At 44.2% G+C, this 11,052-nt stretch overlaps 1 long non-coding RNA gene across 1 annotated transcript; it reads left to right on the plus strand.

Moving 5' to 3' along the window:
- Positions 1 to 8,172: 8,172 nt before the first annotated feature.
- LOC111740589 lies at positions 8,173 to 10,761 on the plus strand. The gene is made up of 3 exons (XR_002780661.1): positions 8,173 to 8,237; positions 8,451 to 8,528; positions 10,630 to 10,761. It is a non-coding gene; the product is annotated as an uncharacterized LOC111740589 (long non-coding RNA).
- The last annotated feature ends 291 nt before the right edge of the window (positions 10,762 to 11,052 follow it).

An 11,052-nucleotide genomic window follows, 5' to 3' on the forward strand; every position in this document is an offset into this window, starting at 1 on the left:
AAAACATGATGGTTGCTACATTTACATCTTCCAAACACCACACAGATTTCTCTCATAGCCAACACTTACATGGGCTATGTAGGGAAGGGAATTCTGGGACACATAGTTCCAGCTCAGCTAAGCTGATACAGAGCAAAGCCTCCACAAGCTCTCAGCACCAAGCACAGTGCCTAAGATCAGTCTCTATATAGAGGATGCCCAATAAATTGTGGGGGGTTGTTATCAAAAGTACCCTTAAACCAAACAACAGATTCCTGCAGCAACATGGGTGAATCTCAAGAACATTACGCTCAGCAATAAAAGCCAGATAAAAAAGTGCACACTCTATGATTCCATTTGTATGGAATTCCACCACAGGCAGAGCTAAAGTGATAGAACTCAGAACAGAGTTGCCTGGGACAGGGATTGGGTTGGGACCGGAAAAGGGCACAAGGAAATTGGGGGGTGGGTGGGTAATGGAAATGTTCTTTGTTCTGATAGAGGTGTAACACAAGTATATGCATTTGTTAAAACTTCTTGAACTGTACCCCTGAGATCTGTGTAGTTTACTGTATGTAAACTGTACCTCAATTTAAAAAAAATGAAAAGTAAGGAAAAACGGTGTCCTTAGAGCTAATGACAGACCAATAAGCAGTCAAGGAACACATATTACATGTTGTTTCCTTTCATCTGCCTACTGGGCACTTTTAAGAGACTGGCCTGATCGAGGGGCATCCTCGCTCCAAGACGGGAAAAGGAGCAAAAACTCCAAGGTTGCTCTCCTTCAGCCACAAGAGAAATCAGAGGGGAAGAAAAATAGATAGGAGCCCAAGACAAAACTACCAATATAAAGCCTAGGCAGATGAACTCAACTTTGAACTGTAGAATGGGGATTTTTATTTCTTTTCTCTAAAATGTATATTCATAGTTTGTCCAATAGAGGTTTGATTTCTAAACTGCTTCTAGCTCTATGTGTGTGTGTGTGTGTGTGTGTGTGTGTGTGTGTGAGAGAGAGAGAGAGAGAGAGAGAGAGACAGAGAGAGACAGAGAGAGACAGAGAGAGACAGAGAGACAGAGAGAGAGAGAGACAGGGAGAGAGAGACAGAGAGAGAGAGAAACTCACAATCATTATATATAATAGACGTTATCATAAATGTGAAGCTAGAGGATATCGTTTCACTGTACCCAGAGGGAATGGGTTCCGTGGTCGTGCAGGGAGCTAAATCTCTTCTGCTTTCCAAACGTCTTCTAGACTGGCCTCATTACCATGATGTTCGCAGTTTTCTAAACAACATCAAATAACAAAAAAGATCTCCCTTTACACCATTTGGCTGTTTGGTGACACTCGTTTGCCGGAGAGCGCGGTTTTCTCCTCCGTAACGCATTTAGCCCAGTCGTAGGGACAGCAACCTAAGGTGTAAATGCCAAGATGCAAGCAGAGGGAGGAGGTTTGCCCAGAGGTCCGAGCAGGGGGTGGGAGGGGTGACCCCCGAAAGGGAAGAAGGAGAGCTGACGGGAGGCTAGGGGCCCGAGCTCGTCGGGAAAGTGTTTCCCTCTGCCTTCGGCTCTCAGTATGGCAAGCAGTCTGCTCGCCTTACTTCATCTGGAGGATGGCCCTTAAAGGTCCTCACAGGTCCCTTTGCTTACTTAGGAGTCTTTTTACAAGCGTGGGTTGATTTTTAACTTTCCTGGTGTCAGATAAAAAACAAAGGCAGAAACTCAGACCTGGTAACAGTACATCCTCACCCAGGGCTAATTTCTACAGCTCTTGCTCTTTGTCCCCTAGTCTCCTCCCCTCTCCTTTGTCTCAGGGTGCCAGGGAAGACTGAGAGAATGGTCACGTGGCACGAATGGGGCTGAGTTTCTGGCAGTCTCCTAGGACAAGGATTCCTAGTATTTCAGGTAGCTGACCCATTTTTTCTTTTTCCTATTGTTTATGTTGTTGTTGAGTCTGTGTATCCACAACCCTGGGATTCCCCCAACCTCAAACTCTAGAATCCAATTTTTTAGATTTCATGTTTTAAAGGTCAGTGGAAACTTTTTCAAAAAGCAACATTAAGCTAATATATTCTTACTGCATAAATCAAGCTTTATTCTATTTCTCCTCAAAACCGATGCTGACTAGCACTTCTCAGATCTTGAAAGATATGCCTACTATTTATTTGTAGGAAATACACCAGATCGAAGGGCTTTTAAAAACAACCAGTCACCAGAATCCTTCCCTTCCCTTTCTCTGATGATACTAATGTAGGAAATTGGCATGAGAACTACACAAATTGACTAAACATTAAACCAGATTGTATTCAGAGCCTACTGTGTGCTCCTAGACACGGGAACCTGGTTGATAGGCATATGGCCAGACCACAGGGAACTGACTGGAAAATTCCTGCTGAGATTACTAACAATTGCTCCCCCTTGTCTTTCACGCTGCATGGCTGTACCCCATAACAGGAAAGGAAAACAGATTTAAACTGAATTCCTCAAACACTCGGGTCTCTTTCATTCTGCCTTTGAGAGGAGACCACAGCTGTCTGTGGAGCATTATTCCTTCTCTAATAAACTTTCCTTTTGTCTCTAACTCTGGTGCGTGCTTGAATTCTTTTCTGCACACAGTCAAGGTCTCTCTCTCTCTCTCTCTCTCTCTCTCTCTCTCTCTCTCTCGATGTGTGTGTGTGTGTGTGTGTGTGTGTGTGTGTGTGTGTGTGTAGGACTTGAGTCTCCACTCGAGGGGACTCGCCCTGTCCTGTATCAATATCACAGTCTTAAAACCTCCTTCACGTACGACCCAAATAACTGAAATATAAAGAGTTATTTCCCCGGGACATTGTTTTTACTCTGGTGAAATTGCATGGCAAATATTTCATTAACACTTTTCTCCCTTTCCCGACTGAGCTGTTAAATCTTGGAGTCAGCCTGGGTAGTATTATACAGTTAAGTAACTCTTCTTGCTCACAGGCTCATAGTGGACGCAACTACTAGTTATTTTATGCCTAGAAAAATTAAGTGATTGCAGAACGCTCAGCTTAAAAAGTTGTCATGAACCTGGGGAAAGAGTGGAGGGGGTTGGTGTTTCTGATGTCCCAACCACCGCTTTCTGTTCTGGGCTAGAGGAAGGCCAGAAACATTTGGTAGATGTTGCCCAAAGCATCCCTCCCAGACCCCTAGCTGCTCTAGGAAAGTGCTACTTGTTGCTCAGTTGACCTTATAGACCTAAGTCCAAATTTTGTGTCCTGAGGTGTATAGACCTGATTAAAGAAAACCAGACACTGTGAAGCATGTTATTCAGCTGCAAAGAAACTTAGGCAATGAACCTAAGCATCGGAGATTTCGCTGAATGGAGAGCTAGATGCCCCTGTGAAAATCAAAGGCACGGGGATGGTAGGGGTGGTGGGTAGCAAAGTTGCACAAGAAAAAGGGATGAACGGGTCAGGGTTGGCTGGTTGTGGGGGAGCTTGGCACGGACAATTGCTGGGCCCCAAGTCCTTTTTTGAGGCAAATAGTACAGTCTCAAGTTCACCATCAAGTTGTTTCTCTGCTGATACTGACCCATTTTTCTGGAAACAATCATTCTCAGTCTTCCTTTAGGAGCCCTGCGTGCTTGTGACCTTTATACTCTCCAGGCTCAGCATGCTGCAGCAGGCAAGTCCACTTGCACATGCTCAAGATACTAAAAATTTACTTATCAAACCTCAGCACTAGTGATATTTGGGGCTGGATCATCGTTTGTGGCGGGGGCTGTCCTGTAGAACAGCATCACAGTATATTTTGTAACATCCTCTATCCACTCGATGGCAGTAGCATCCTTCAATTGTGACAACTAAAATATCTGTAGACATTGTCAAATGTCCCTGCATGGCAAAATCGCCCCAGTTGAGAACCACTGCCTTAGACAAGGTACCTTCCATAAAATTCTTCACATTGCTATTGTGATAATTGGTATTAGTTCATCAAGCTACCAGAACAAAATCAAGAAACTCATTCATGTTGAGTTTAAGAGTGCTTTTGCCCAGTTCTACCTTAGACTTGAATAAATCTAAGGGTCATAAGCTCAGGGTCCCAGGCGTTAGTGGGTCCTGCTCTAGGCCTGCTCCAGCCATGTCCCTTCCCGTGGGGTAAAAGTCAACAGGGCCAAGAAAATATGCCCATCTGAGCCCTCACTTCCCTTCTCGATCCCATTCTGGGTGCTTAGACATCAAAATTTCTTGCTCAAAAGGGTCAAGTCTGTTTTCAGTGCTGACATAGCCTCTTCTCTGGGTCCCTTTTCCAGACTATGGGTCCTCTCCTGCCACTGGGGAGGCCCACGTGGGATCAGGGGTGTCCTTTATGGCTACGTGAATGGAGCTTGGCCATGCAGGCTATACCCTTACCTGAAATCCTGCAAATGTTAGACAAGGGCCTCCTCCTCCTTCTTACACCACCAACTTGCTAACAAAGTGCAGCAGATACAAGATCATCAGCAGTTCCAAATCCTCTCTGACCTTCTCTGCCTTCCTCACCCTCTGCAGAAGGTAGTGGTGAATACTGGCCCCCGCTGGAGAACCAGAAGTAAAAAGAGGAGACTCTGAGAACCCTCTAGAGAATTGCCCCCTGCTCAAGTAGGGGCTACACGGCTTTATACCTCTCCGCTGAGCAAAGAGCACTATTAATTATCGGTGAAACACTCCCCAGAAAAACACCAGCATTGCTGGCAGATTTGCTTTCCTCTGCTTATCTCTATAATCAACACACAGGACTGGTTTCTCTTCTGGGCTGTGGACTCCACAATCAGGCATTATTTGGTGAATGTCTCTGGCGCCTCCTCTGTGGAGAGGTCTGTGATTCTCCTCTAGGTGGAATGAATTGCTCTCTTGATTCTGAGCCCCTACAGCCTGTTACTCACACCTTAAGTAATCCCTTACCTATTCCATTACACCTTGCACTGAGGCAGTCTTAGGAAGAGCTCCTCAAAGACAGAAGGAGGGCCTCTGACTCATCTGATTTTCCCCAGTGGGCTTAGCACAGGGCCTCACACAGCAGGCAGCTGCTCAGGCTTACTCACTGAATCAATTAACTTTAAAGTTTGACCTGGTTGTGATTAAAGTCACTGAGTTTTGTATGAAAACCAGTCCAACCAGTTTCCTCCTTCACGCTCTTAGATCCTGAGGCTGCTTTATTTTGTCAGCTTATAGACCTGCTATCAACATTCATTTCACACCTGGGCCCCCAGAGCTGCTTTTTTTTTAAACTTGTAAAGACTGGGAACATCAGGGAAAAGTAAGTTTTAGGAATTGTATTAGTTTCCTAGGGCTGCTGTAACAAACAAAATGCCACAAACTTGGTGACTTAATATATTAGAAATTTATTCTTCATGGTCCTGGAGGCTAGAGGTCCAAAATCAAAGTGTGGGCGGGGCTGTGCTCCCTCTGAGGGCCGTAGGGGTGGGTCCTTCCTTGTCTCTTCCGTCTTCTGTTAGCTGTTGCTATCTTTAGTGTTCCTCGGCTTATAACTATATCATTCCCATCTCTGCCACCATTGTCATATGGCATTTTCTCCAATGTGTCTTCTCTCTCTGTGTCCAAATTTCCTCTTTTTATAAGAACATCAGCCATTGTGTTAGGGCCCATCCAATGCAGTTAGACCGCATCTTAAGTTGTCTATATCTGCGAAAATTCCATTTCCAAGTAAGATTGCGTTCACAGGTACAGACGTGTCTTTCGAGGGGACACAATTCTACCCACTACAGGGATGAAAGAGCTTAACTCCCACAGCCTTTGGCACAGCTCCGTCTTGAGCATGCAAGACTCTAAGGCTGTGCGAGCCTGTTCTCTTGTTCTCTCTCCAAGTAAGGCACTGCAATCTGAAATACTTGATCTGAATCCCAGCTCCACCATATGTGCAACCTTGGAGATAAACTATATATCCCAGAATACTTTCAAATGTTATTATACCCCTTCACATCAAATTTAAGTACCTTTTAACAATATATTTCCATTTCTTCTCTACCACCCTTTGGGCTACTGTGATCATACATTTTTACTTCTATGTATATTATAAACCCCATAATACATTGTTATAATTAAAAATTTTAAACAGTATCAAATTTGGAAATGTTTTGGTTATTATTTCTTCAAATATTTTTTCCTTCCCTCCCTCATTTTTTGGGGGAGCGCCAATTATGTTTGATCACTTGATATTGTCCCATAAATCACTGAGACTCTGTTCATTTTTAAAAGTCTTTTTTTTTTTCTCTCTCTGCTTTCCTTTGGCTGGTTTCAATTGCTTTGTCTCAAGTTCAATAATCTTTTCTTTTGCAGTATTTAGTTTAATGTTAATTCCATCTCTAGAAATTCCTTTTTAAAAAGTATCTTCCATGTTTCTTCTTACTGTGTTGGTGTTTTCATGGAGTTTCACTCCATTTGGGTACACCAAAGATTCAAGAGGACCCCCTAAGCTCTTTCTCTTTTGTAATCCCATCCTCTCTGGAATTCTGCCCTACAAATTCCAGCTGCCTTGTACCCTTTACCCCTGAACTCTGATTTCTTTCTCTCCTCAACTCAGCAAGACCCCTGGGCTCTCCCTTGCCATAGTCTGGAATGTGCCTTGAGGCAGGAAACCAGGACAATAACAGGTGTCACTTCATTGGTTTTCCTTCTCTTAGGCATCACAGACTTGTACTGCCTGATGTCCAATGCCTAATAACATTTGTTTCATATATTTTTGTCTAGGTTTCTGATTGTTCATGGTGAGACAGTACATCTGATTCCTATTACTCCATCATGGGCCAGAAGTAAAAATTCTGGGTAAATTATTTAACCTCTCTGAGTCTCCGTTTCTTCATTTATAAAATGGAACTAGTAATTTCTATATCCCAGGGATAATGTGAGGTTCAAACGAGATAATGTATACTTACAGTAGTAGCTACCATTTGCTGAGAACTTTGTATGAGCCAGGCCTCATCCCCAGTACTTTATATTAACTATCTCATAAATATTTGAACATCACGACAACTCTGAATGAAAGGTATTATTAATCCCATTACATAGATGACAAAGTTTAAGTAAATCATCCAAGGTCAAATAGCTGATAAATGCAGAGCTGCCCTTATTCCAAAGCCCATATTAATCTATTCATTATAAGCACTCGAGGCAGTACCTGGCTTGCAGTAGGAATATGAGAGTTCAAATGTTAGACTCTCTTTTACTCCATTACCCTCCTTGATACTTGGCAGCTCCAAGGATATCAAATTGTAGTAGATGCCAGAGTTTCTACTGGGAAATCGTTTTGTTCTGAACACCAACCCCCTCTCTACCCCTTCCCAAATCCTGTCTCTTCGCAGCTGCCTTGGGATTTTCTCTCTTAAATAGCTCTCGAATCCATTGACTTTCTTTGTTTCCACTGCCACCCTTCTAAGTGCCAGGCGACTGTCCCCTGCCCGGACTCCCTGTGCCTACTCCGTCCCTCTTATTCTCCTCATCGCAGCCTAAGTAATTCTTTCAAAGAGAAAATCTAACCAGGTGTCTTTCCTCTTTAAACCCTTCAGAGAACCGTTAGAATTAAGTCTAAAAACCTTCTTGTCCACAGGCTCTGTGTGGTGTGGCCCCCACCTGGTTCTCCAGCAGCTTCTCAACTGCACCCGCCTTTGGTATCCCAGAGCTCGTGGCCTGTGATCATTTCTCCAGTCATGCTGGCACACATCTGGGTTCTTATCTTTCCTCATGTGTCTGTGTGAAAACAAATTGCCATTTAAAAAAAATTGTCTAGATTCTTCTAATCTCTGTTTTTAACCCGAGGCCTTGTGTTAATCCCCTGGGACTTGCCAAAGACTTGGATCTGGATGGCCATCCAGGCTGGCTGGAGTGGATGGAATAATCTTGCTCAAAGCCATCTCAATGAGGAAATCTGTTTTTTCCCCCTCATACAATAAGGACCTTAGTCCTTATACTGACTCCCTGCCGCAGAATTCACAATGTCTTAATTTGCCTCAACGCAATAGGAAAACACTGGCTCCTGAGTGAGAATTATCATCCTGTACATGCAAGTTTCACAAAATGGCCCAAGGATTATCAAGTCAAAATGTTGTCTGTAAAGCACAGATTGGTGGCCATGACTAACCTTGGACAACTCTTTTCTTATACCAGAGAACGCCTGGAAGTTTCTTCCAGTCTGTTCCCAGAGAGGATGATGGCCCCACATCTTCTCTACCTTCGGGGCTCCCATGGAAGCTAATGAGATGGGGCCCATAAATGGCTTTGCGTTTCTTGGTGAGAGCTAGTACATAGGTTAGTATTACATGCCTGAGTTTGTAATGGGAATGTGTAATAAAGTCTGATGTCATCATTCTAAGCATGCAGTGTTGCTCAATGGAGTGGGACTATTGAAATGACCCATTAAAAGTCCATGAGAAAAACGTGGAGAGGGAGGGTAGCTCTGGGGAGGAGTGGGGTGGAAAGCTCTATGAGGGATCATGGGTTCTTTAACTGTATCTTCTTCAGAGCTCAGCCCAGCATGGAATATACATATATAGGAGCCACTCAGGATGGACTGATTATCACCTGCAAAGGTTATCAGAGGTGAGTCTGTGCTTGGAACAGATGACAGAGAATGCAGACTCTGTGATGAGGTTACCTGAGGCTCCATGAGAGAAACGGCACTTGGCAGAGGTAGTTGCTTACTAAACCTGGCTGGGTGCATTTGGTCCTGTGTTATCTGGTCAGAGTCAAGGCTGACTTCAATGAGGGGTGAAGAGACTGCCGTTTATGTGGTGGGGGTCTTCTAGACTCCTCCACTTAAATGTTTACCCCCAAAGCCAGGAGTCCCACTTTTAGAATTCAATTCCTTTGGGTATTTTCCCCTTGTTAAAATGTGAATACCTTGTCATGAATGGTGAATGAGTTTTCTTTTTCCCCAGTAGGGTTTCTAGATATCCACACCCTAACAGATGAGAGATGCAGAGGTGAAATCTGAGGAAGGCACACTGGGAGGAAACCGTACTGTTTACTTTTATCTGAGCCTGTGAAAGGACATTGGTGTCCAGAGGGAGCCCAGAAGGCAGATGAAGGGGCAAGGAGGGCTCTCAAACCTAAACACCAGCATCTAGCTTGAGTCAAGATTTGGCTAATTGTGGACTGGTAGGGGCGAAGAAAGACATGTCCCACAGAGGAAATTCTCTGGCACTCATAAGGCAAGTTTATATTGGGTTTAGTTATAGGTCTGATTAGCAAACAGTTTGGAAGCCATGACTGCCAACACCATGGAGAGCTGGGTCCAGAGCTGGGAGGCAGGACCTCAAGTTAGAGCCACTGGTGTTTCAGGGACGAAGATTCAGACTCTGGCTACTGGCCTGACCTGCCTTCAAGGTACAATTGATGTCAGGTATGCTGGGAAGGCTCCTCACCTCCTGAAATGTTTTCCCCAGTTCGCTGTTCACCGATGCCTGACATTCCTTTTAAGGGGGAGCAAAGCCTTGCATTACAAAACTAAAGAGCAAGCCTAAAATACCATGGGGGTGAGAGGGCGGAGAGAGAGACAGAGAGACTAACTACATACACATGATACTGAAGGAGACAAAGAAAATCCAGTTGGCTTGCCCTGGGGCGGGGCATCTAGGATGGTATAATTTTGCTCAAGGCCATCCCAATATGGAAATCTGTTTTCTCCCCCCTCGCAAGAGCAACAGAGTCATTTCTGAATGGCCTTATGGTTTCCCAGAATTAGGAAGCAGAAGAAAACAAGGTCTTTCTTCTAGGCAAGTAACTGAGACTATGGAGTGGGTGGGGTGTGACAAGGGGGCTTAAATTCTTTATGTATTTAAATTCTTTAGTAGGTCTCAAACTGCCCCCTCTGAAATGCAGTACTGCCCTCTGCTGGCTATAGTGTGGTATAGCTTATCAAAGACAAGGATGACTCCCAAGTCCTTTTTCTACATCTGGGAAAGACTGAGACATTGACTCTCAGCATGTGACTCTCAGGTGAGAGACAAGTCATAGGTGGAACAATTTTCCAACTACCTCACCCCTTCAGAAAACTCCCCTTAGTTTCTTTGGCTTTGATTTTAAACAGGTATATCTAACTTTCCCAGCCGGTGCTTAGCAAATTAGGTCACCTTGGCACACATGTTCAAAGAACAATGGCTCTGAGCCAACCCACCTGGCTGCAGGACCTTGACCCCCTCCCAAAGCCTCCTTCAGAGGCTCTGCAGTGCTCTCAGGGGTGCAGGCTCAAACTCTGTGGCTGTGGGCGCCAGGAGAGTCGGCCGCGCTCTTCTTGCTGCCTCCTGGCCCTGCAGTGTCTCTTGGCCAAAAAACCCTTTGCAGAACCGTTCTCACTACACTGCTGACTATAGCCCTGGCACTGCTAGTTGACGCTGCCACAGTTGCCAGTCCCGTGGGTGCCAGTTGCTGTGCAAACATGGGAAAAAATGGTCCAGCACAGATTAGAGATTTATTCAGATACGCTTATATGACCAAATAACTCAAATTCATGCTTTCAGTTGCCAAGCATTGTTTGGATATTAAAAATGAGCTACCATGCTTAGGGGATTTTTTTTTTTTTTCATTTCTGTGAAACTGGATCTCCACAAACTGATTTTGAAATTGAAATGAAAACTTTACTAGTATTTTCTCTCTTTTTTAAAATAATGTTTAATGCAAAATCTGCTTTTATTTTTTTCAGATGCCTTCAAAACCTTCCATAATGAAGTGTGGGTGTATATTTATCCAGTCTCTTAGGATGAGAAATGGGGCCTAAATGAGCTGTTCTCAATATGACTCTCCAGGAATCAGTGATATTAAGTATCCATAAACCCATAAACTCTTTCTTTTCACCTTGGGGAGAAAAGAAAGTTTATGGGTTTATGGACCTTTCTCAAAGCACACTGGGAAGCTTGAAACATGAGTCTGATTTCAGAGGCTGGCAAATAGCAGCATATCCAGTTTTCCAAAGCAAATAAAATGGAAGTTGGTACTTCTGACACAAACAAACCAGCCCCCCCCCCCCAAGACCCTGAAGTGCTTTTTAGTGCCTCGAAGAAGCTAAGGACGTGGCAGTGATGTGAATCTGAAGATACTCAATCGTTACTCCATAGGCCTTCTTCCA

Source organism: Pteropus vampyrus, unplaced genomic scaffold (assembly GCF_000151845.1).
Source record: "Pteropus vampyrus isolate Shadow unplaced genomic scaffold, Pvam_2.0 Scaffold66, whole genome shotgun sequence".
In the NCBI taxonomy this organism is placed as follows: domain Eukaryota; kingdom Metazoa; phylum Chordata; class Mammalia; order Chiroptera; family Pteropodidae; genus Pteropus; species Pteropus vampyrus.